General features: G+C 37.3%; 1 protein-coding gene across 6 annotated transcripts in view; it reads right to left on the bottom strand.

Moving 5' to 3' along the window:
* LOC308638858 (uncharacterized protein) overlaps positions 1-13,174 on the bottom strand; it is a 547,213-nt gene extending 534,039 nt beyond the window's left edge. For all 6 annotated transcript variants that reach the window (XR_014019936.1, XR_014019937.1, XR_014019938.1 and 3 more), the window contains exon 1: positions 13,091-13,174. The gene's annotated coding sequence lies outside the window, so the exon portion shown is untranslated. The remainder of the gene's footprint in view (positions 1-13,090) is intronic.
* Positions 13,175-26,369: the final 13,195 nt, after the last annotated feature.

Below are 26,369 nucleotides of genomic sequence, written 5' to 3'. Positions count from 1 at the left end.
AATCCTAGAGGACTGATACCTAACCATATTTGGCAGATGGACATCACACACTTGCCAGAATTTGGAAAATTAAAATATTTACATGTTACAGTTGATACTTCTTCCGGATTTTTGATGGGCTCCCTTCATGCCGGAGAAAAAACTAAAGATGTTATAGCTCATTGCTTACAAAATTTTGCCACTGTGGGCGTTCCAAAACTGTTAAAAACAGATAATGGTCCTGGTTATGCTTCTACCTCTTTTAAACAATTTTGCTCATCATTTGGCATTACTCACATAACAGGAATTCCATACAATCCACAGGGACAAGGCATAATTGAAAGAGCTCATCAAAGTATTAAAATGTACTTATTACAACAAAAGGAGAGAATTGGAAAGGGGTATATATCCCCCAAAGATAAACTTAAAATAACCCTTTTTTAATTTTTTTTAATTTTTTTTATTGGTTGTTCAAAACATTACAAAGCTCATGAAATATCATCTTCCATACATTTGATTCAAGTGGGTTATGAACTCCCCTTTTTTACCCCAAATACAAGTTGCAGAATCACATCGGTTACACATCCACATTTTTACATAATACCATATTAATGACTGTTGTATAAAATTTGGATTCATCAGGGCTTAGTGCTGCGGAAAGACATTTATATCCAAAAAATGTACATAAGCCCAAGGTACAAAACCTTTAAAGAAGAATTAATACCAATACTTTTCAAGTTATTTCAGGAAATAGAAAAAGAGGGAGCTCTTCCAAATTCATTCTATGAGACCAACATCACCCTGATTCCGAAACCAGACAAAGACACCTCAAAGAAAGAAAACTACAGACCAATATCTCTAATGAACCTAGATGCAAAAATCCTCAATAAAATTCTGGCGAATCAAATACAAAAACACATCAAAAAAATTGTGCACCATGATCAAGTAAGATTCATCCCTGGGATGCAAGGATGGTTCAACATATGGAAATCAATAAATGTGATTCACCACATCAATAGGCTTAAAGATAAGAACCATATGATCATCTCGATTGATGCAGAGAAAGCATTTGACAAAGTACAGCATCCCTTTATGTTCAAAACATTAGAAAAATTAGGGATAACAGGAACTTACCTTGACATTGTAAAAGCTATCTATGCTAAGCCTCAGGCTAGCATCATTCTGAATGGACAAAAGTTGAAGGCATTCCCTCTAAAATCAGGAACAAGACAGGGATGCCCTCTATCTCCACTTCTATTCAATATAGTTCTCAAAACACTGGCCAGAGCAATTAGACAGACGAAAGAAATTAAAGGCATAAAAATTGGAAAAGAAGAACTTAAATTATCACTATTTACAGATGACATGATTCTATACCTAGAAGGCATTTCTGTATATCAGCGACAAAACTTCTGAAACGGAAATGAGGAAAAACACTCCATTCACAATATCCTCAAAAAAAAAAAAATACTTGGGAATTAACCTAACAAAAGAGGTGAAAGATTTATATAATGAAAACTACAGAACCCTAAAGAGAGAAGTTGATGAAGATCTTAGAAGATGGAAAAATATACCCTGTTCATGGATAGGCAGAACTAACATCATCAAAATGGCAATATTACCAAAAGTTCTCTATAGGTTTAATGCAATGCCCATCAAAATCCCAACGGCATATCTTGTAGAAATTGATAAAGCAATCATGAAATTCATATGGAAAAATAAAAGACCCAGAATAGCAAAAGCAATTCTAAACAGGAAGTGTGAATCAGGTGGTATAGTGATACCAGATTTCAAACAATATTACAGAGCAATAGTGACAAAAACAGCATGTAGACCCTTTTGGGTTAGTTAAGACCCCGTGGGTGACCCTTGACTAATGAGGGATGAGATCCAATGGATAAAACTTCTCTTTCTTTCTCCCAGGTGAACAGACCAAAGCCCTTTCCATTAAGGTCTTTAGAGATCTCTTCCCAATCAAATACCAGTCACTACTAGCAGTGGTTAACTTGATAATGCAGCACTGTGTTGCTTGTATGCCATTTTATTTCTTCAACTCCTTACTCCTGCAGCACGAGTTGGCTACCCAAATAAACTACTGGTATGAAAACCTTTGTCTCAGGTTCAGCTTGGGAGGAACTTTGACTTAAGTTTTAAGCTTCCCAGGTGATCCTGATGTAAGTGATCATGGACCAATCATTGAGGAATTCTTCAGATTTCTGTGTAAAACAGAATGAGTTAAAATCATACCTTAATGTGTTTGTTAAATAGGATATTCCCCATACCACTCTCTTTTGTTAACTTTAAAAATATGCAAACATTATCTTGAAGAAAAATTATATGAGCACAAGTCCAAAATCATGGTAAATTTCAGAAGAAAACCACTCTTGACAGAAGCCAGTAAGTATGCAGATACTATGGCTAGTACTGTCTGTCCTCAGATGATATCTGGGTTATGGATCAGTGTGCCTCAATTCTCAAAGCCTCATAACCTATGTACAATAAGGAAAACTTATTTTGATGCCCTGTATAGCTGTGGGTCACATGCTGCCACCCTTCATGAAACAGGGTCCTATGAGGCCCAGAAGTAGCCAATAGGTGGGAAAGCCAGTAGGCAAATCACTTGCAGAAGGTTAGGATATAATAAGCTCCCATAAAAATCGTACTCATGCCACTGAGAAATCTATGTCAGTCTTAAAGCTTCATCTGAGTAAATCACCTTTAATAGCCTTTAACTTGGCAGAATGGATATTTTAACCTGGAATTTTATACTTCTGCTGCAAGACTGACCAGAGGGCCAGTTCTCTCTGGGGCTGACTTGGAAGTTTAAAAAGCCAAACAATTATTAAACAGAATAGCCAGCTCAGCAGAAGGAGGGACATTCTAGGCTCTGCATAGCAGGATTTAAAATCCATGCCAGAGTTTCTCAGTCCTAGGTGCCTAGACCCAGTTGGGAAAAATAAAAATTCCTGGAGAAGAGAAATGATAAACTGAGGAAGATAAATTCAAAAGATTGTGTGTGTGTGTGGGGTGGATATTAATGATAATATAATCTTAGCTAAGGATGAGGTGCTTCATGTTCAGAAGAATGCTTTGTGCATGGGTGACTCACCATGAAGGAAGAGAGTAGACAAAACAATACGACAGGGCAGATTAGTCAGGCTGAGCCTAAGCAAGGATCTTAAATCTGCTGGTAATGAAGGAAGCCATTAAGTGGATATCATAATACCCTTGTTGAACTTCAAAGGGTCTGGAGTTGAACAGATTTGGATTTACGCCACAACTCATAACTCTACCACTCACCAGCTGAATACCAGCCAGTTACTTAACTTCTCTAACACTGCCTATCAGGGATGTGAGTATTTAGTGAAAGAATGTATAAAGGGCAGCCATCTTAATATTTCAGAGTAGCCATTCAATAAATGCTATATATAATTATTATTATAAGAAAACTGTTTTAATGGACTAAATTTAGTACAAACAGGATATATTTTGTATTTTGCATGAGCAATCTTTTTTTCCCACATATAAAAGTTTAGAGTTTTTTTTTTTTTAATAAATGAATGAATTTTTTTTAAGTGAGAGAGGAGAGAGAGAGAGAGAGAGAGAGAGAGAGAGAGAGAGAGAGAGAGAATTTTTTAATATTTATTTTTTTTAGTTCTTGGCGGACACAACATCTTTGTTGGTATGTGGTGCTGAGGATCGAACCCGGGCCGCACGCCTGCCAGGCGAGCGCGCTACCGCTTGAGCCACATCCCAGCCCTAGAGTTTTTTTTTTTTTTAATTTGTTACATGTGACAACAGAATGCATTACGATTCATATTTCACATGTAAGCACAATTTTCATATCTGTAGCTGTACACTGCATGAGCAATCTTAATTCCTGAAATACCTAACGAATGTAGTCATACAGTTGTCAAATGGTGTTGACCACAAGGACAGAATTAGATGAAATTTTATGTGCATATGAGATCATTAAGTGTATGTATTCATGTGTGTACTTACAATGTTATGTATGTACATTGTTATTTTTAGAGATATTTCTTTTAAATCTTTGTTCCTTTTTATCCTACTCTTTTTTCATAGTTAAGGTTTATTCTCAGCTCTGTGAGGTATTGTGAGATTATTCAGGAGAGGAAAAGTTAAAGTACCTGTTTTCTCTAATTGCTTTTTTTTTTCTTTTTTTCTGCTCATCTGGTGATGCTTCATAAGAGGGACACTAAGTGCTGATTGGATGCTTTTAGCACTAGTGGCATTTGTCAACTCTGAATGCTACCATAGAGATATCTGAATGGGTCATTTGTGGGGGGGGCAACTTTGATTAGGTCTTTTATCTTGGTCTGGTCATTTTCCTCATAAAAGGCTTTTCCAATAACTTGCCTCAAGTATAAAGGCCTACCTAATGACTAGAATTCTAAGAGGAGAGTGGGAAAGAGGTCTGAGGAGAGCTCACTGTCAAGTATCTATTTCTATCTTGATTAAACTAGAGGACACTAGTCACAAAGACCCTACCTTTGACCTTCCCAGAAAATAAATCTCCAATAATGTTCAGGAGTGACTGCAAGAAGCTTTGAGTGAAGCAATTGATATGGGGACCTAATTTTTTCCTAATTAGATTTTAAACTTAGTTTCCTCACTTTGGGTCTTCATTTTCTCTTTCCTGTCCCACTTCTGTGGGTATGTGATATTGCTATTAGGGGTTTTGTTGTGTATGTCAGTGTACATTGTGTTGTTTCCTTATTGCCCTCTTAAGATTCAGTGTTCTTGTGTCTCCTAAAATCTTTTGTGATTGTTTGCCTATCAGTTTTCCAGTTTCCAAAATTTTGTTATTATATCCTCTCCTGTTTTCTCAAACATTGTGGTTTTAGGTCTTTAAAATGTTATTGAGATGGGTTTGTTATATCTGCTATTTTTTACCTATATACTCATATATTTATATTATGATTCTTAATTAAATGTATATGGTCCAGAAGTTTTATCTTTTGTTCTTTCATAGACAGTATACAGCAAAGCAGAATTCAAAAAATGAAGACAAAGGCAGAATAATAAGGAAAAGAGAGAACAGAAATGGATTATATGTTTTGAACTGTGGACTGTGTTCTTGAACCTGGACTTCAATCATTTTGTGCCCATGATTCCATGTTTAATTAGGACATTTATGAGTGTTCCTTTTCACAGGTTCCATTCTTGAAATATACACTGTCTTCATACAGTGTCTGCCATCAAGAATATGTCATCTAGGACCCTTAGTTCTATGTCCCAGAACTGCATCTAAAATTCTTGCTGCCTCTAATAGTGTTAAACAGTACAGTGATCACAAAGGAATAGGCAGTGATATGTGTATGTGTGTGTGTGTGTGTGTGTGTGTGAGAGAGAGAGAGAGAGAGAGAGAGAGTGTGTGTGTGTGAGTGTGTGTGTGTGTGTGTGTGTGTTTTGGAATCTGGTATTGACTGTGCAGCCAATTCTCATTCTGTTTGCTGACACAAACTTCAGTGGTCATAAATGAGGGAACCCCACACTCCTTGGTGATGAATTTGACAATGCAAGCTGATTTTTATTCAAGCACATGTGTTTCAGCTTCCCCAGAAACCTCAGCAAATACAGATTGTAGTCCCTTCCAAAACCTGTGATCCAGATGCTCTGTTTGGAATGCGCTGCTCTTATTTCCCCTTTCCACAGTACACTGAAAACTCAAGAGAAAAGATACAGCAAAAATAACCCCTTTTGATCTCTTCCAGGGGAGCTGCCATATCTTTCTTTTGTCACTGCCAGCCTGTCATATTGCCTCCTGTTTCTTCACTTATATCCAGAAAAGGAAAAAAAAAATAATGCAGATGTTTCTGAAGCACCAAACATCTAAAGCTTGTTTACCAATTCCCCTAGTATTCAATAAATGCCCCTATATAATTCCTGGGTCCAAGAAGCTGTCATTGAACCCCACTGAGCCACACTTTTTCTATAACATAGGAGAGGAAAATATATGATTCCTTCCAAACTTTAATTATCCTCTTTTATTCACCTACACTGTATCAGCGAATATTTATATTTATACAATTCTACTTTAGGAACCAAATAAGAAAGCTACATATCAGAGAGGCCCTCTGATTAGGTTTTTAATAGGGAGGCTGGGGACACAGTTAAGCAGAGAGGACTGTTGTTTCTTCCCCCATAGGACATTGCCTTTGGGAAAATAATTTAAACCATTTTAGATCAAAATGGGAATGAATAATCCTGTGACTAGTCACATGAATATTTTAAGAGATATGGGGAACAGGTGATGGAGAGAAGGAGAGAGAACTGGGGAGGGGATCTCCTCAGTTGATGGAGTGGTCAAGGGAAGTAAGAGAATTGAGGTCAGGATGGGTAAGCCTTGCTTTAATTCTCTATTCCTGGAAGAACCTTTAGAGAGGTTGAGAAGAAGCAGAGACACTGGGACTGGGGACATCCAGCCTGTGGGAATTCATCTTCAGAGAATAAGGCAGACTAGAAGTGAAACTAGAGATTATTGGTTACATAACCAACTAGCTGAGTGATTTGACCAGGTCTAGTCTTCAGGTTTCTCCTCATCTATAATATTAGCATATTGGGTTACTACTCTCTAGTTTTAACATTTTATGATTCTTTTAAATTTATTTTTGAGGGTACCAGGGACTGAACTCATGGGCACTCAACCACTGAGCCATATCCCCAGCCCTATTTTGTATTGTATATAGAGACAGGGTCTCATTGAGATGCTTTCATTTTATGATTCTTTAAAATGGAAAAGAAAAGGTCCCTCTCTGTGAAAATGTAATTTTTCTTTTTGATGATAATATGAGTTAATAGCTATTATTAATTGGTTGCTGTATTCTAGGCATTGAACTTAGCATTTTATATATATTCCAACTCAAGTGAGGTACTTATATGTAAAAAACAGATACACAATTTTGTTAAAATATTTAACAAGAGGCAAAGTTCGACCTCAGTCTAATAAACAGTAGACTTTGTTTTGAAATTTGGTCCTGCTGTGTTGCTCAGGCTGGCCTCAAGCTTGAGATCCTCCTGCCTCAGCTTCCTGAGTCTCTGTGAGTATAGGTACACACCACCATGCCTGGCTAGATTTTGAATCATAGAACTAGAGATTACCTTAAATGATGTATTCAAGCCACTGTTCCCTCTTAATGCATAAGGAAAGAGAAATCTAGAATCCTTGTCCCACTATTCATTGCAGGCATAAACTTGAGAAAGTCACTCTCTTGGCCCAGTTTTCTGGGTGTTTAATTTTAAGACTGCAGCTTTTTTTCCAATGCCCTAGGCTGCCTTGCTCAAGAAAAAATATTGCCTCAAATTGGTCTACAGCTGTGTCTTTCAGGAACGAACTGAGTACAAGGGAAGCAACCTGAGCCCCCTGGAGAAAGTATCCTTTCAGAACTCTGGGCTCAGCATGCCCAGGAGGTCCTTTGCTATGTAAGTAACTTCTAAATGTGATTGGATGTGACTTTATTTTTTAATGGAACACCCTTTTCCCATTATTCTAGGCCTAGCCTCATTGAAATTAGTATATGTAGTTATCATTTATAGTAAGCAAGATTTGCCAAGTTGTATCTGAGAAGAATAGCTGCCTCACCTTGTCAACATTTACACAAAGTGTCAGCATTGCCAGGGGCCAACACAGTGCCATGCTTCTATTGTTCCATTGTACAAGTCCCTTGTCCCCTGTGAACACTTTCTGAAAGAGTCAAAGCTGGTGGCTTTGCTGTGTTATTTAATCTTGGACTGCTCTGGACAATTTGAGTGACTAGCAAAGAAGTATTAAAGACAAAAACAGTTACCTAAGAAATTAAAGAAGCGGAAAGAAATACAGTGAAGTTGTAAGAGCTTTCTTTTCACTTTGAATTATAGTTCAACAAATGCCCTATTTTCAAACTGCCTTTTCCTTCCTACTTTTAGTTTAGGATAGGATGTTAAATGATATTTTATTATTTGATATAAAAATAAATTTTAAAAAATAATACAATATTATATATTATGGCTGCTATCATGCAACAATGAGCTTTCATAATGAAGAATCACTGGAAGGTGATAATTGAAAATAAAAATAGGTTTGAATTATGAGTGCTTGTATCTATTCTCAACATGCTTATTAATTTTTATATATGGTCTTTTAATTAAAAAAAGCACAGAGTTTTTAAATGGGTTCTTGAATTAGTGAGCTTTTCATTTCTATGATTAAAATACCTGACAGGAACAACTTAGAGGAGGAAAAGTTTATACTGGTCTCATATTTTCAGAGGTCCAATCCTTGGTTAGCCAACTATATCCCTTTGATCCCATGATGAGGCAGAATATCATTGTGGAAATCTGCTCAGGTCCCAGAAGCACAGAAACAGAAAATGAAGAGCCAGGAATAAAATTACTTATAATACCTAATGCAATGAATGTAAACTATATGTAAATGGTTATAATAATATATTTAGGCAATAATGACAAGAATAAAATCATCTGCACACATTCACTGTGATCTTAAGTTTTTCCAAATATTTTTGATCTGCAGTTGGTTGAATCTGCAGATGTGTAACTCATGGATACTAAAGGTTGACCATACTTTTAATATGTTGCTCTACTCTCTTTGGCTTAATTCCAATGAAAATCTGCTTAACTTTGTTATTATGCCTAATATTTCCCCCCATCACTAGCTAATTTTTGGATTTTCTCTCTATCCTTTGCTTAATAACTTGGGTATGATGTATAGTGATATTTCTTATGATTAGGAATTATTGACATTTTTGGATCTGTGGGTTTGTATTTTTCATCAAATCAGAAAATTTTCAGCTGTTATTTCTTTAAGTATTTTTCGGTTCTTTTTTGGACTGTGTGTGTGTGTGTGTGTGTGTGTGTGTGTGTGTATGTATGTATGTATGTCTGTTTGAAATTATTCTAGAGCTCACTAATATTCTGTTAATTTTTCTCTGTATATTTCATTTTTTGATAATTTCTATTGGTAGGGTTTGGGGATTAGTAACTTTTTATCTCTAGGATCTGTTTAACTATTAACACCCCCCCTCTCTGTCTGTCTGTCTGTCTGTCTTTGATGTTGTAGTTATTTTTATCTATAAACTTTAAATTTGAGGGTTTTGTGTAGTTTCCATTTCTTTAACAAGTTTTATTTTTTGTTTTGTTTTCTTGGGCATATAAAATGTTGTTAAAATACCTGTTTTAATGGCTTTATGTACTAATTCTACAATCTGAGTCCCTTCTGCATTTTTTTCTGATTTTCTCATTATCATTTTTATTTTCAAGTTTATTTGTACACCTACTAATTCTTTATCAGATATCAGGCATTGTGAGTTTAACCTTGTTGGGTGGTGATTTTTGTGATCCTATAAATAATTGTTCAGTTTTTTTCTTGGATATAGGTAGATTACTTAAAAATAGTTTAATCCTTTCAAGGCTTGATTTTTTTTTTACTTTGTTTATTGTCTATAACTAATTTCTTCCCCATAACTGAGGCTATTCCCTTCTGTGTACTCTAAATAATTGATCCACTGTCCTGTGAATTGCAAGGTTATTCTGTTCTGGTTGGTAGAAACACATGGTATTCCAGGCCTTACATGCTCTTCAGGAATTCTGGAATGTTCTGTCCTCTACTAGTTTTCTTCTTAAACTATTGTGCTGATCAGTATTTAGGTAAACACTTGACAAAGACCCTTTGCAGGTCTCTGGAGCCCTGTCTTTTTTTCTATTTGTTTTAATTAGTTACACATGACAGTACAATGATCTTGACATATCAAACATTTGAATCAGATGGGATATAATCTCTCATTTTTCTGAGTGTACAGGTTGCAGAATTACATTGGTCATGCAGTCACGTATATACCCACAGCAATAATAATATCTATTTCATTCTAGTATCCTTTCTATCCCCTCCCCTCCCCTCCCCTCCCTTCTCTCTACCTAATCTAAGGTAACACCTATTCTTTTTTTTCTCACATCTTCATACATGTATTTTGTATAAGAATGAGGGTCCCCTTCCACCATCCATGCAATTCCCATTCTCCCTCCCTTTCCCTCCCACCTCTCTTCCCTATCTAGAGGTAATTTTCTTCTCATGCTCTTCCTCCCTACCCCATTTTGAGTCATCTCCCTTATATCAGAGAAGACATTCGGCATTTGTTTTTTTTTTGGGGGGATTGGCTAACTTCACTTATCATAATCTGTGGAGCCCTGTCTTTATGCATCTGTTATTCTGCCCTGTAAGTATTAGCCACTTTGACCTCCTCAGACTCCCAAATCCATCTTTGTAATTCAAGGAGATAATCAGACTCTTCCTGGGTTTTACTTGCCTGTGTTGTGGCCAGGAAATTCCATCGGCAGTAAGCTTGGGCAATCAGAAAGCTTACCTTATTTATCTCTCATTTCTTATGACTCACTGTCATATCACTGTCTGATAGCCAGTGTCAGAACACCCTTATATATTTTGTTTCATATTTTAATTGCTTCAGTTATAAGGGTAAGTATAGTCCCATCACTCCCTCTGGCCAGAGGCAGATGTCTCCTCTTAGATACATCTATTTACCATTTCTTGACTAAATTCCATAGTAGTTTTATAAACTGATATTCCTGTTTCAATCCTGGAATGTCCTAATTCTACAGGAAATAGTCTAAAACACTTCCTTAAGTATCATACCACCACTTTTCTTTAAAATATTTAATAATTTCCAGGCAAGGTAGCATAGGCCTGTAATCCCAGCAACTTGGGAGGCTAAGGCAGGAGGATGGAAAGTTTGAGGCCAGTCTTGGTAACTTAGCAAGACGCTGTCTCAAAAAAAAAAATATACATATATATATATATATATGGACTAGATGGACTAGGGATGTAGTTCAGTGGTCAAGCACCTCTGGGTTCAATACCCAGTACCAAAAATCTTCAATAAGACTATATCCAAACTCCCTTTTTTTCCGATGTTTTGGCCTTCTAGTAGAATGAAAGCATCTCATCCTTTTATTTATTCTTTCCTGGGACAAAGAGAAGATGAAGAGAAGGAAGTCATCTTGATACCTTTCCTCTTTGAGAGATCACACCTCCTCCTGAACAGAAATACTTTGAGTCTTTGAGGGATCACACCTCCTCCTGAACAGAAGTACTTTTGTGTAGAATCTATGATCCTAGGTGAGACTGAAGGTCACACTATGGAGAAGTATGTAGCTGACAATCAAGACTCATGATGTCAGGATCATGTCTTCTTTACTTGAATCCTTAGTGTGGAACCTCTGATATATTTGATAATGGTATATTCTTTATAAACCACAGTATGTGGGGAAAATTGTTAATATAGTAGTTCTATAAAAAATCTTGGCTTAGCAAGTGATAAATCTTAAGACCTTAAAAGTGTATAAAAACTTGGATCACATTTTTCACCTCTTAAGCAATCAATTAGACCTTATTATCACTGGTATTTTCTATTGCAGATCAGACCATGGCTGTCTCCGTCTGGGAAAGCTATTGTTGACTTAGCATTGATTCTCAGTCTCAGAGGCTAAGATTTAACAAAATATTTTAGGGAGGAACTGGAAGGAGAAACAAAACCACACCTAGGGAAATGTTAGCCACTGTGTCCAGTCTTGATTAAGAAAACAGAAAGGTGATTTTCCAAGCATCACAGTTGTCATTTTTATTTGTTAATAAACGTGTTTGAATTTTCCCTGGTTCTTAAACAACCTCCAGCAGCAGCAGGGGTGGCTGAAGCATACACTGCCTGGCTGATTATCTCAGTAGTGACCTGTAAGCAGCCCCCTCTGGGGTGAAATGCAATTGAGTCTCTATTAACTTCAGTCCTGAGCGACTCCGCAGCAGTCTTGGTTATCAGGCTCAGAACACATTGAGTTAAGTAGGAAGGCGCTCGGTGGGTAATGGTTTTGTGACGCAGATGACTATCAGTGAGAGACTAAGCTGAAAATTACTTCTCAGGGGCTGCTGAGGATGGGAAATCAGGGTGAAAGTTGAGGTTGAGCTGCAAGGTTTGGTTTTCTATCCTCTGCAAATGGTCTTGCTCTGTGGGTTAAAGGCCACTGCTGTACTCATGAATATATACTATTTCTGGCTACTGTAATTGATTAGCTACACTCTGCAGCTGGTTTGATGAGTTTGAGAGGTACTGTTCAAGGCCTGAGGAGCAGTACAGAATAGTATATCCATAGATGCTTTGAGTTCTCCTTGGTTGAAAGGAAACAGAGGGAATGCAACAGTTGTAAGCCAATCTACACAGTAAATGGAACCACTATGTCCCAGCACTGTGTCTATGTGGTTATTAACACTTTATATTTGACAGGAAAAATACAGAGACCCCTGAACACTTAATATTTAAGTTTGTGTTAATCTTCGTATATGTATGTATACAGATGGCTATGTCTTTATGATGGGAAATAGATTTGACATCTGATATAGTATGACATTAGGCTGAGACCTGGATTGCAGAGCGGAATGCATGGTGTTGAATCCCAGCTTATCTCTTATCAGCTGTGTGACTCTGGTTAAATTACTTGACCTCTCTGTGCTTCAGAATCTTCATCTATAAAATGAGCATAATCAAATGACCCTCATATGTTTGTTAAAGTACTAAATGAGCTAATATATATATATATATATATATATATATATATATATATATATATATATATATATAATACATAAAGCACTTGCATAGCATTCACCACATTCTAGGTCTTATTCTAAGTTTTAGTAATGAGTATTATCTGAAGTGACAAAAGAATGGCAGTGTACATGCATACTGTTCAAAGTTGGGAATTCAAGCTGAGGTCACTTTCTCATCCTTGATCTAAAGCCTCTTTCTGAAAGATTTTCCTTTGTATTTGGCTATGCACATATGTAATTTTTCTCAGGTTTGTGATTGTGCTCTTATTTACTGAATAGAAGCTCTTCAAATGGAGATTTTTACTTTCCTCTCACTTCCTCTATAAATAAGGAGCAGCAAGCACAAAGAAATGAGTATTTGTAAATATCACTTTTAGCAAATGTTTTTCACTATATAAAAGCACTAACTTTATATGCAGCCTCTACACTTTGTTGCTGTGAGTGCAGAACTGCATGTATTAGCTTGTTAAAAATCTGGTGTTAGGGGCTGGGGATGTGGCTCAAGCGGTAGCGCGCTCGCCTGGCATGCGTGCGGCCCGGGTTCGATCCTCAGCACCACATACCAACAAAGATGTTGTGTCCGCCGAGAACTAAAAGATAAATATTAAAAATTCTCTCTCTCTCTCTCTCTCTCTCTCTCTCTCTCTCTCTCTCTCTCCTCTCTCCTCTCTCCTCTCTCACTCTCTCTTTAAAAAAAAAATCTGGTGTTGGGCTGGGGTTGAAGCTCAGTTGTAGAGCACTTGCCTCTCATGAGTGAGGCCCTGGGTTTGATCCTTAGCACCATATAAAAATAAATAAATAAAAATAAAGATATTGTGTCCATCTACAACAAGAAAAGTTAAAAAAAATCTGGCATTATGTGACTTCTTATAAAGAAAATCCAGCTACCCTATATTGAGTGACTACTATCTATAGGGTTCTATACAAATTCTTTATATAGTGTGTCTCCTGGAACTCACAATATCTCTATCAAGTGCATGGTATTATCTCCAATTTAGAGATGGGGAAATAGACACAGAAGGATGAAGGTACTTAGCGGGGTCTCGTAGTTCTCTCATCTGGGTCTGTTTGAATTTAAAGGTCATGAGTTTGTTTGCCGCATCACACTGCAATTCTCCCTGGTTATGTCTCATCCTTATCCTCACTTTCTGTGACATTCATTGATTTTTCCCTCCTCCACATCTTGTATTATTTTAATGATAGTTTTCTTCAGCAGTCATAATGTCAGAGTTAAATGATACTAGTTCCCTTTAGTGTAGGAAACACAGGCTAGAGATTTTTTTTTTCCTGTGGTGTAAATGAATGAATGAAATGGTTAACCTTTGATTAAACATCTTTCCAAGTCACTTGGTATTGTCTTAATAAATGTTTCAGTCCATACTCAAACTCTTGAGTACACTGACTGAAGCCCCACTGTGCTTAGAGGACAAACACAATGACAAGGTGAGGGGAGAAATACAGGTTGAACTGGGCTTTTCACAACAGACAGAAAAAAAACATCGGCTTCTCTAAGGATTCTGGACTATCTGTCATCAAAGTAATTGCCATTCTTTTTATTAGAAGGGGAAAAGATCTGGAAATGGCTATTCCTCAAAGTTATGGTTGAAGAGCGGGCTGCTTCTCAGTTTTCTATTTTCTCCTTGCATTTTGCAGAGTGCAAGCATAGCATAGTGGTTCCAAATCACTTAAGGATGCTGGAGTCTCACGTCTGTGTTCAAAGCTCAGCCGTGTTACTGTCTGTATAATGCTAGGGAAGCTGCTTGACTCTATTTAAAGTTCACAATAGCCCTATGAGGTAGGTACTATCATTATCCCCCATCTGACAGATGAGGAGACAGGCACAGAGAGTTGATATAATCTTCCCAAGGTCATCCTTGTGGTATCTCCTTAAGTCTTGAAATTTGGGGTGTCAGTATCAATGATTAGGGTTTTGGCATAGATGAAGTCATCATTAAAACAGAAACTTCAATGAAGGACATAAGGAAGCAATGTGAAATCCATCTTTTCTCTCTACCATAGCAAATATTTGTCCCCTTTTCAACCACATCTGTATTTCCTTCCTTATGTATCATCAGGTTCATTGTTCTTCTTTTGACAAATTTTCTTCCTCTTGTTCCACCCCAAGCTTCATCCTATTCCTCTCACATCCTCATAAGTGTGAAGCATCTGTGCCCAAACTGGTGATATGGATTTGGGAAGGTGGAGGAGAGGAGAGTACGGTGCATACTTGATGAAAGATTCTGCAATGTTCAGGAACCATCCTCCATGGCTCTGTGACATCCCCTTGGCCTTGTCCAGGGCCTTGTACCTGCTAAGCAAAGGCTCTACCACTGAGCTACACCTCTAGCCCCAATTCATATTTTTAGCAAGCTCCCAGTTGATGCTAATGCTTCTGGTCCACAGTTTATACTTTGAGTAGTAAAGTGCTACATCAGCCTTTCCCCAAAAGAAAGAAAAAGCACTAGTGAATATATAATGAACTTTTAGAGGAGTTCAAGAACACGAAGAGGAGCTTGACCAGGTCTTCATAAAATATCTTCCTGATGAGAATTGTGACTCAGCATGGGTCCTGATGAGCTCCAAACACAGCAACTGTGTGCTCTACAATTGTTCCAGTTTGTGATAGCTGGTATGCCTGCCTGAGATGGAACAGGCATCACCCATTCTCATTATGCTCAGTGTCCTCACTGGCCCAGCATGCAGGCCTAAGCTTCTTATATTTCACTCCTGATTTAACTTTTATTCCCTAAAACACCAGTGACTTAACCAGAGCCCTATTTTTTTTCTCATGTCTCATTGAATTAAAAAGTATTTCTAATGCAGTGTTGAATAGTAGAGGAGTGTAAGTAATCCTTGTTTTAATTTCAGTGAGGATGGTCCAGTGTTTCTCCATTAAGAAAGATTCTTGTCTTGAAGCTTATGTATCATGTTGAGGGAGCATCCATCAAACCTTATCTTACTCAATATTTTTGGAGAAAAGTATTGAACTTTTTTTTCTTGGTACAGAGAATTGAACCCAGGGGCACTCGGCCACTGAGCCAAATACCCAGCCCTTTTTATTTTTTACTTTGAAACAGAGTCTCACTAAGTTTCATAGGACCTTACTAAGTTTCTGAAGCTGATCTTGAACTTGTGATCCCCCTACCTGAGCCTCCTGAGTCTCTGGGATTACAGGCATGCACCACTGTGCCCAGCAAGTATTGAACTTTCAAACTACAATTTTAGTGTCTTCTGAAATGGTCATCTATATTTTCTTCTTAGATTTTATTGATGTGATGACTTATATCAATGAGTTTTCTAATAGTAAATCATTTTATTCTGAAACCCTTTAGTTATGGCATCTAATTTCTTAATGTTAAGTGTTAGATTCATTTTGCTAGAATTTCTTTTAGGATTTTTGTATCAAAATTCATATCTCAAAAAGTCTTGTAGTTTTCTTATGCAAACCAAGAAATTATAAACTAGGTTAAAATAAAAGTAAAGAGAATTTTTATTTAGGTATGGAATAGATTTGTAAATTGGGAGGCATAGGTTAAGTTAGAAACCAAACAAATGTTCTGTCAAGGATAAGAAGGACTGAGTGTATTTTTAAAATAAAATTTTAGTTGTACATGGACACAATAACTTTATTTTCATTTATTTATTTTTATGTGGTGCTGAGGATTGAATCCAGGACCTCACACATGCAAGGCAAGCACTCTTCTACTGAGCTACAACCCCAGCCCAGGACTGAGTTCTTATAGGTCAAAGAAGTCAGTGGAATGAAGTAACTTGAGCATCTTTTTTTTTTTTGTCCTCTCAGTTACACAAGTTGTTTTGAATGAATTTAGACTGGTGCTGGGTCTGTTAAAAAATAAAGCTGTATGTGATTGGTTGCTAAGGGACTGTTGCAAGGGGTTACCAGTGAACAGTCTTTTAAAACTGTTAGGAAGTCTGCAGGAGTCTATGGTTGGAAACTGTCACAATCTGTAGTCTTATAAGCACATTATTTCCAAACAGCATTCTTTATCCGGAACTTAGAAATTGAGGGAATTGCGAGGCAAACTGCAGTCTGTCAAATGTTATCTCTGAGGCTCACAGAGAAATTTTGCTACCTCTTGACCAAACTGCAGCCATCTTAATTTTTATTTCCACACTTGTTATTGTTTAATCATTTCCAGGTTTAGATATCAGCATTTGATGATTTAATAAAATTGTATTTTTAAACTTCTTTTTTCTGTGCACTGAAACGTTTAAAGAATCATTGGGATTTTCTAGTCTTTGAATGTTTGATTGAATATGCAAATATCTAGGCCTAATGTTGAATTGGGGAGTAACCCTTTAATAAATAGTGGTTTCTTCTATGGAGTTGCCCCGTTTAAATTATTTTCTCTCTCTATTATGGTGAGTTTGGTAAATTATGTTTTCTAAAATATTATCCAATTCACCTACCTTTTCAAATGCCTTTTTCATAGTTTGCAACTCAATCCATTACAATTTTGAAAAAAAGATTCCTTTGTTTCAGTGGTTACTTATACCTTATCTTTGCTTTTTTTTCCTAAAAGTTTGTGCTTCCCCCCCCTTTTTTTTCCTTTTCACTAGTTTATATCATAGTTTTCTATTTTTTCAAGGAACTAGATTGAGCCTAGGCCTTGCTCATGCTAGACAAGCACTATAACACTGGTCTACACCTCCAAACCCCATTTCTTACTTTTTGAATTAAATGTTTAAGTCATTTGCATTTTTTACTTTTATAAATTTTACTGTTTAAGGCTCTGGAAATTCACATTATCAGTGTTATGAGGGATTATTATTTTAAAAGAAATTCTTCATTTTTATTTATCCCCCTCATTTAATAGAAAGCTTAAAAATATCCTCTAAATTTCTCAGCCTGCTTTTCAGTTTCACTCTCCATGTGACTGGTTCTATCCAATGAACTATGAGAAGTGGTATGTTTCACTTCTGGACACAGGCAATGAAGTAGATAGTATGGCTCCTCCATGTTCTCTTTTTTATCACTTCCAAAATAAACCTTGTACCCCTCAGCAGTCATGGTGTAGAATCATAATTCCAGCAACTTTGGAGGTTGAGGCATGAATATCACAAATTCAAGGCCATCTGCAGTAACTCAGAGAGATGCTGTCTCAAAACAGAAAATAAAAATGTCTAAGAATGTAGTTCAGTGGTAGAGTACCCCACCCCAGGTTCAATACTCTAATACTACAAAATGAAATGAAACAAAACAACAGCCCAACAACAAAGACATTTTAGCTAAGAGAGGTTAAATGATATGCCCAATTTCATACAGATAGTTAGAATTGTGGGAGATTATAGTTCAGAAAATGTACTGCCTACCTATCACAGTCATAAGAAGAATGTTTTTTCACCTGAATCAATGACTTTGGGCTTGTACATATGACATGCTTTGGTCTCAGAGTGGGATGGGTATTTTTTCCCTGTTTGACTTTGAGGTTGGCCATGTGCCTTGGTTTAGCTAATGATGTAATAGTAGATTCTATGCAAGCAGAGATGTGAAATGTACTTCTCCATTTGGGTTTATCCTCTGGTGCCTCTGCCATTGTCTTGGCTGGCTGCTGTCCTTCATCCAAGCTCAACAATGAGCACCCCTTTGTCAGAGCTGTGTCTCTGCAACAAGGGATTAAGCTTGATTGAAGCCATGGATTAAAACAAAACCATCCAGCTGAGCACAACCATGATCAGCCACCTACTGATGTATAAGTGAGAACAGTCAATTGGGGATATTTTGTTGTTGTTTTGGTACTGGGGATCAAACCCAGAGCCATGTGAATACTAGGAAAATGCTCTTCCACTGAGCTACATCTCCAGCCTTTTTGTAAAATTTTATTTTGAAACAGGATCATGCTTATTTTCCCAGTCTGGCTTGGAACTTGTGGTCCTCCTGAGTAGCTGGGATTACACGTAGGCACAATTGTAGTTTTAATCCTCCAAACCGTAAGGTGGTTTATTAGCGCATCATTTTGTTAGTAGAAAACTCATAAAGGCAAAGTCTCCTAGAAAACAAATTTTCTCAATCTTTGTTTGTTGTTTTGAGACAGTGTCTCACTATGTTGCCCAAGTCTTGAACTCATGATCCTCCTGCTTCAACCTCTCGAGCAGCTGGGTATGGAGATAGTTTTGATAGGCACTTTCATATATCCTTGAATTTAAAAATATTTCATTTAGGGCTGGGGTTGTGGCTCAGTGGTAGCGCACTTGCCTGGCATTCATGAGGCACTGGGTTTGATTCTCAGCACCACATACAAATAAATAAAATAAAGGTCCATCAACAACTTTAAAATATTAAAAAAAATATTTCAATTATAGGTTTTCCACTGTTACAGATACAATGCCTTTCTTCACTGTGATAGTGAATTATGTTGATTTGATTTTCTGTATGTTATAACAATTCATCTTTCTGTTAACTAGAAATAAGTAAGCAAGTTTGGAAATAAACTACAACCCACATCTTTTCCTGTTTAAAACTCAGGTAGCATTTAAAGGCACTTGTTCAATTAAAAAATAAAAAAAAACCCTTGAAACTAATGATTAAAATGTCAATCTACCCACTAACTGTATTCTTAAATTAGAAGAAAACAGCATTTACCTCCTTTCTCTTCTTCTTTTACTCTCTTTCCAAATACTCCACCAAGGCAAAACTGTAAATCTATATCATGAGCTCTAGAATTGATGGCCAAGGAAACAGCTTTTGGTCAGTCTCATTCCTCCAAGGAAGAGGTATTTTCTTTAACCAGTTCTTCTTCTTTTTTTTTTTTTTCTTAAACAGGCCAAAAAAAAAAAAAAAGCAGAGGATAGTTGGAAAATCCTCAGAAAGGCTGGAGATTTTTGTGAGACAAGCATTGATTGTGCTGAAGCTGATAGCTAGACTGATCTGTCTTTTCCACTTAAAGAGGATTATTACATAAGCAGCAATACTAGGCTCACAGGCATAAAAATTGCATTTTAATACAGTATTGAGTTCTCTGACTTTTCTATAAAAGAGACTGAAAAATAAACAAATGGTAATTTGTACTTGAACTCCATCATGCAATTTAATTTTCGCTTATGCTATCCATTTTTTATTTCCAATTGTTCATTTAAAATAATATGCTTGGCTTATTTTAAAAAGAGTCATTATGTATTTCTTCTGCTCTGAAACTCTCTTAGGTCACCTTGCCACTAATTGAGACCACAAGACAATTTGCCTCTTAATTGTTTCTTTGTTTCTGCTGTGGTTCTACATCACTTCTTTTCTTGTTTTTAATTATCGGGTTGAGAAGTAACAGATATTCTTTTAGTTTGTATTAAAGAGGTCAGGTGTAATAATGTGATCTTTTAATACTTTTGTTTGCCAAGTATCGATTTCTTTCTTGCAACTAGTCTCATTCCTCTCTCTTTGCCCCCACCACCTGCTCTTCTTTTGTTCGTAGACCTTCCTTCTTCCTCAGGTATTAGAATTTGCTCTCATGATTAAAACTGAACCTTCTTGTTTCAGATTTTATATTTGTTTCTTTTATGATGAGTTAAGTATTTGAATGGAGAATCAGATGCTCTGTGCTGCTGATTCTTTGTTCCCATGACAACCTTGATGCCAACAGGGAGAAGACACACCAATGCCACAAGGATTCCGGTGTAAATGAATGTTACAAATGCCTTTTAATTGTTGTTTAAGTCTTTTATATGCTAAAAACAACCTCTGAACTTCAGCAGTGGAGGTGGTAAATAAAAGTTTACTCTTTAAAGGCCGCCTACACTACATGGTTCTCAGCTTGCACCCCCATCTATGAATGTTTTTGTCATCAGAAAAAATTTACCTCATACCACACTCACTTGTAACTTAGTAATGCATCCAACACAGGTGGCTCTTATATTTGACAGGCAATTGAGATGAGCTAAGTAGCATAGTATAGTTCCTTCTCTTATTTGTCACAAAAGGAAAGCATATTTCTACAACTTATCCTGGCAAACCAAAAAACCATGTCTGCTTCTATGGGGATGTGGATATTAAAGGCAGCAGGGCCAGAAATCATTTCCAAATCTCCCATGGAGCTGAAGTGAAACCCAGTCATGACTTTTCCCACTTGGCCATTTTCATGTTGTACCATTTTCATTTTCATTTTTGTCACAGCCAAATACTTCAAAGCTATGACTACTTTAAAATGAGTCGTTTCTACCTTCAAGGACTTTTATCTGTTTAAATCTTTTATTGAAAATTTTTTATTTAAGCTTGGCCTAATTATAACAACTCCTTTGACAATCTTCCACCCCCTTCTCTGAGCACCACCTACCTCTAAAATAGCCACACAGTCATCTGGCTTCAAAAGGCTGTAGTTAACAGGGGGTAGTAACAGATTTCCACAGTAGGGATGGGCTCCTTTAGCATACAAGAGGAACTGCCTGCTAGTCTTTGATGTTCTGTCTTATTTCTCTGGGTCAGGATTCCCGGTCCTAAGATTCCCATGCTGCTCATCTCAATGGGCCTTTGTCTGGACCCAGGCTAAACTACGACACTCCCAAACCCTGCCTCTACTAGAGTTCTTGTTCTTTTCTTGTCTGAGACTGGTGTGTGAGGTTCAAAGTGTATTAACAAGATACATTTTGGGTCTTTCTTTGTACACACCTCTCACTCTAATCTGGATTGACAGGTAGGATAAATACAAACATGTTCTGCCTTCTGAGTTCCACACATTACAAATCAAGTGATGTGAGTTGAGTTTTTAGCATCTTTGCAGTACTATTTCCAAAGTACCACTTCATATGGAAGAATCTTATTTTGGGCCCTGTGTGTCCCTTAGTTGCCCAGAGTATACAAGGGTAGAAAACCCACATCACATTGGATGATGTGTTTGGTCAGGTGACAGTTTGCTACTGTAAAGTACTGATGAAGGAATTAACCCTTATTTCATTAATTTCAGCAGTGAATGGTGAATATTTGCTAAGCCCAAATTACAGTGTTAGACAAAAGAGGATGACATGTGAGGCATGTTCTCTGAAGGTTGAAGATTAGAAAAAGAGAGAAGCAAGAATCACTCAAATTGAATACAACTCATTTTGTATGTAGTTTGGGAAAGTACTCAAATTCGGACATCTTTGAGAGTTGCTGATGAAAAAGACGCACATGTTTACCTTTTTAGGCAAAGGAATGAGCAATATGGCAATCACTTACTTTTACATTAAAACCAGAGATATACATGATGTTTTGACTTGTAGGTGAGGACGGTATCAAGGATATTTAAACATGATAGTTTAGAAAGAACTGAACAAAGGTGATGGATGGTGATGTTTTGTCTATTGTAATAGATGGCTGAGATCTTTGAAAGGTATGCCTATCTGAAGGTGGGTAAATGGACAAGTATAGTTCATGCCTCTACAGTTGACTATTTTCTCATCTGGATAGATTTATCAGAGTCATAGAAGCAATTAACTATGTGAGCATCATTTAGACTTGTAGTAGACTATTTTGATTACTCTAGTCACAATCCTACAGCCTATCCTGATTTCAAGTGCAGCTATATAGGAAGTTTCCATGTGTCTTGTCAATCTCTCTCTCTCCAAACATTTGTTGTAGCTTTTTCCCCCCCAGAGCTTCCTCCAGACTCATAGGAGCTTATTCACTCCTTGTGGATGGCAACTTCTTAGTAAGGGGAAGTTAACAGCTTTACATTCAGTCAGCAACAAGGGGACAATTCTAAGGCATTCAGTGGATCCCCAGTTGTCCATTTCAGTTACCAGCACAGGAACATAAACCTTTATTACATTTTTCTTCTTCTTTCACTCTCCCTGTTCTTGCCTGTCTGTCCTTGTATCCCAAATTCCCAAATAAACTAGTGCACCTAAGTTTGTATAGCACATTCTGTATGCACAGAGAAACATCTGGAAAGGTACACACCAAACTATATCTTAAAGTGATTATTAATGGAAATTGGAAGGAATGGGTAAGTGAGATAGGAATTGTAGCACATGGTATTGTTGCCCTGCTTATATCTCCTTGGCCATCATTGTTCCTGTACATGCATCTACTTCTTAACTACAAGCACATACATATTTCTAAAGAAGGGCATCCTCTGAACATAGGAGTGTTCTTGGCATGCCTACATGGTTATCCAGAAGGTCTGAGGAGTTAGAATCCCAAGGCCAGCCCTCAGCTAATGAAGAATGATAGATAAATATTTCAGCTCCACACCCTCAGGTAAGACAACTATGAGGTATGTTCTATACTGTGGTCTGGCAAAATTTTTCTGTAGGGGTCAGAGTAAATAATTTAGGCTTTGAGAATAATTCTGCCTATCATAATTATTCAACTCATAGCAAACATCCAGACAAAAACAGGGCATGGCTCTATTCCACTAAAGCTTACCTACAAAAATAGCCAGTGTGCCAGATTTGGCCCATGGGCCATAGATTCCTAACCTCTGTTTCATATCATCTACTAGAAGTTCACATCTTTTATTGACTTTCTTTCCCTCTCCTGTATCATTCTCTACTTCCTCACCATTCCTGTTGGTCTTCCAAATAAAATATGTATCATTCTTACCATCTGATTGGTAAAGAAGACAAAGTCTGAGAAGTCCAGAACCCAGCCTTGCTTCTTTTAGGGTATTGTTAGCTTTCAGTAGAATGGTGGAGGTCATGATGTTGAATGTTGTAAATGAAATGACCTTGAATTAATGCACATCCCTGTGGACTTGCCACACCCTACTTTAACCAAAGATACTTTGCACCCAACATCTAGAAATCATCTTCACTGGCTGCCCTTAAGACTTAGAAACTTGTTTTTAGAATGTGTCCAACATTAATCTAGGATGTCAAATATTCAAAATACATTTTCAATATTACCCAAGGAAAATTTATTCTTATCTACACACAATCAGAACAATCTTTTGAAAGTGATTATTTCAATATTTAATGTAGATACCTAAATTTGGACATGTTCTCTATAACTATCTTTCCCATATAATATCCAGGTACTTAATCAGTTCTTTGCTAAATGGTTCTGCAAGGACCCAGATTTTGTTATTGTGTTCACTTTACTGAGATTCTACATAGGGTTTCTTTAATGTTGTACCCAACTATATTGTGCAAAGTACTAAGGATAAAATGTCTCCATCCAAATACATGGAAACAAAAGGTTCTTTGGACTCATTATGCTGGGTTGTCCTCAGAGGGACTGGTGGTTCTATAATATGCTCTGTTATGTCTGAATAGATTTAACTTGTTGGAATAAGAATTACCTGATGCTTAGAGAACTAGAATACTGGAGGGAAATAGCTCCTTGGGGAGATGATTACTACTTAATGGATCTCATAGTCTGGTAAATAAGAAACTGCCTAGGAAGAAAGCTGGAGCTTACACACAGGAACTCTTGAAATATTTTTCTACTTCACTAACTCAAATACTCTCCCAGTTCCTTTTTTCTTTCACCCATCTGGGAAACAATGGCCCCGATTCTTTTTGTAAAGCAAAAGTCTTTTTTTTTTTTTTAATTTGGCAATTGGCAATTCTTTCATAAGCCACTAAGTAAGTACCTTTGGGTTCAAACTTCCGCATTTATTCACCATCAGGATTGTGCTTTCTTCTTTCAGCTGATAGATAGTCTTTGGAAGAACTTGCAGAAAACCAGCCAAGGTCAAAAAGCCACTCTGACTTTTAGGCAACCTAGAATAATATTGGCTCATTATAATATTGAAATGAGCATGTCCAGAAGTGTTTGTATCCACCATCTTTATAACCGGAATTGAGCATGCCCAGAAGAATTCATATCCACCATCTTAACCTTTTTGAACATGTGGTCTATGACCTTGACCTAACCATGCTTAGAAATACATCCAACCGAGACCCACAGAAGCCCAGGCCCAAGCCCTGGACTTCCCCCACAGACCCATGGGGGAGCCCAGGCCCAGGTCATGCCCAGGACTGCCCTCACCAACTTGCTGACCCTCGCTGTAGCCCAGGGCCAGGCCTAGAACCACCCCAGACCACCTATAAGGGAGCCCAGGCCCAGGTTAGGCCCAGGACCTTCTCCACCCCAGCCAACCCAACGACCCAGGCCAGAGAGCAGGCCCAGGCCTAGGATTACCCATGAAGACCCAGGCCAGGGCCTGGGACAACCCGGCAGAGCCATGTGGGAGCCCAGGACTAGGTCAAGCCCAGGACTACCCCCGCTGACCCACCTGAAAGCCCAGACCTAGCTCGCTTCCTTCATGGGACACTTCAGTCAATGCCATAGCCCTCCCCGTGTAGTAGCCTCTACCTTGGGACAACAGACAGGACCTGGAGGCAGCTGCATCTCCAAACAAGGAACCCCAAACCATTGTAAGGCCTACCCTTTCAGCACCATCTCTGAAAGTGATTGCGTTCATCTTAGGACACCCCCACTACTATCTTGAGTTAACTCAACTATTGCTGCAACTACCTTTAATTGTAGTATCATCCATCTTGGGACACAGACCAGGGACTGGAAGCCTAACACGAAAGGGAGGGGCAGGTAATCTGCAGGGACACTACAAGATTATAGGGTAGAAACTATAATACCTCAGATCTGTACTGCAAGAAAGGAAGATGCATAGACAAAATTAAAAAAAAAAAACACGGAAAGAAAGTACACCAAACAAACCAAGATACTACAATAATAGAATACATTGACAGCACATTTTATGAAATTTTAGAGAAGGAGTTCAGAATGCATATAATTAAAATGATCTGCAAATTAAAGAATGACATAAGAGAGCAAATATAGGCAAAAATTGATCACTCCAACAAGGAGATAAGAGAGAAAATACAGGTAACCCTTGATCACACCAATGAAGAGGGAACAAATACATATAGCAAAAGATTACTTCAAGAAGGAGAGATTCTAGAAAAAAAAATAACCAGAAATCCTTGAAATGAAACAATGAACCAAATTAAATACTCAATTGAAAACATCACCAACAGTCTAGATCACTTGGAAGACAGAACATCAGATAATGAAGACAAAATATACAATCTTGGGGCTGGGGCTATAGCTCAGTGGTAGAGCACCTGCCTCGCACGTGTGAGGCACTGGGTTCAATCCTCAGCACCACATAAAAATAAATAAATATATTAAAAAATACAATCTTGAAAATAAAGTTAACTATACAGTGAAGATGGTAAGAAACCACGAACAGAACATCCAAGAATTATGGGATAACATAAAAAGACCAAATCTGATTTATTGGGATAAAGGAAGGCACAGAGATTCAAACCAAAGGAATGCACAATCTTTTCAATGAAATAATATGAGAAAACTTCCCAATTGAATAATGAATTGGAAAATCAAATATTAGAGGCTTACAGGACACCAAATGTACAAAATTACAACAGATCTATACCAAGGCACGTTATAATGAAAATTAATAGCATACAGAATAAGAATAAATTCTTAAAGACTGCAAGAGAGAGGAATTCAGATGTTAGCAGATTTTTTATCCCAGACCCTCAAGGCCAGGAGATCCTGGAACAACATATACCAAGCTGTGAAAGAAAACAGATGCCAACCAAGAATCTTCTATTCATCAAAATTAAGATTGAGATTTGATGATTAAATAAAAACCTTCCATGATAAATAAAAATTAAAAGAATTTATAACTAGAATGCCTGCACTATAGAACATCCTCGACAACATATTCCATGAGGAGGAAATGAAAAACAACAATAAAAATCAGGAAAGGGAGGTATTGTACTAAAGAAAAAAAAAAAGGAAAAACTAAGTCAACTTAAATACCAAAAATAAACAAAAATGGCT

This window comes from Spermophilus citellus, assembly GCF_964194105.1.
Source record: "Spermophilus citellus genome assembly, chromosome: X".
Classification (NCBI taxonomy): Eukaryota; Metazoa; Chordata; class Mammalia; order Rodentia; family Sciuridae; genus Spermophilus; species Spermophilus citellus.
The sequence above is the reverse complement of the archived record's forward strand: the minus strand, read 5'-3'. Positions and strand labels throughout refer to the sequence as shown.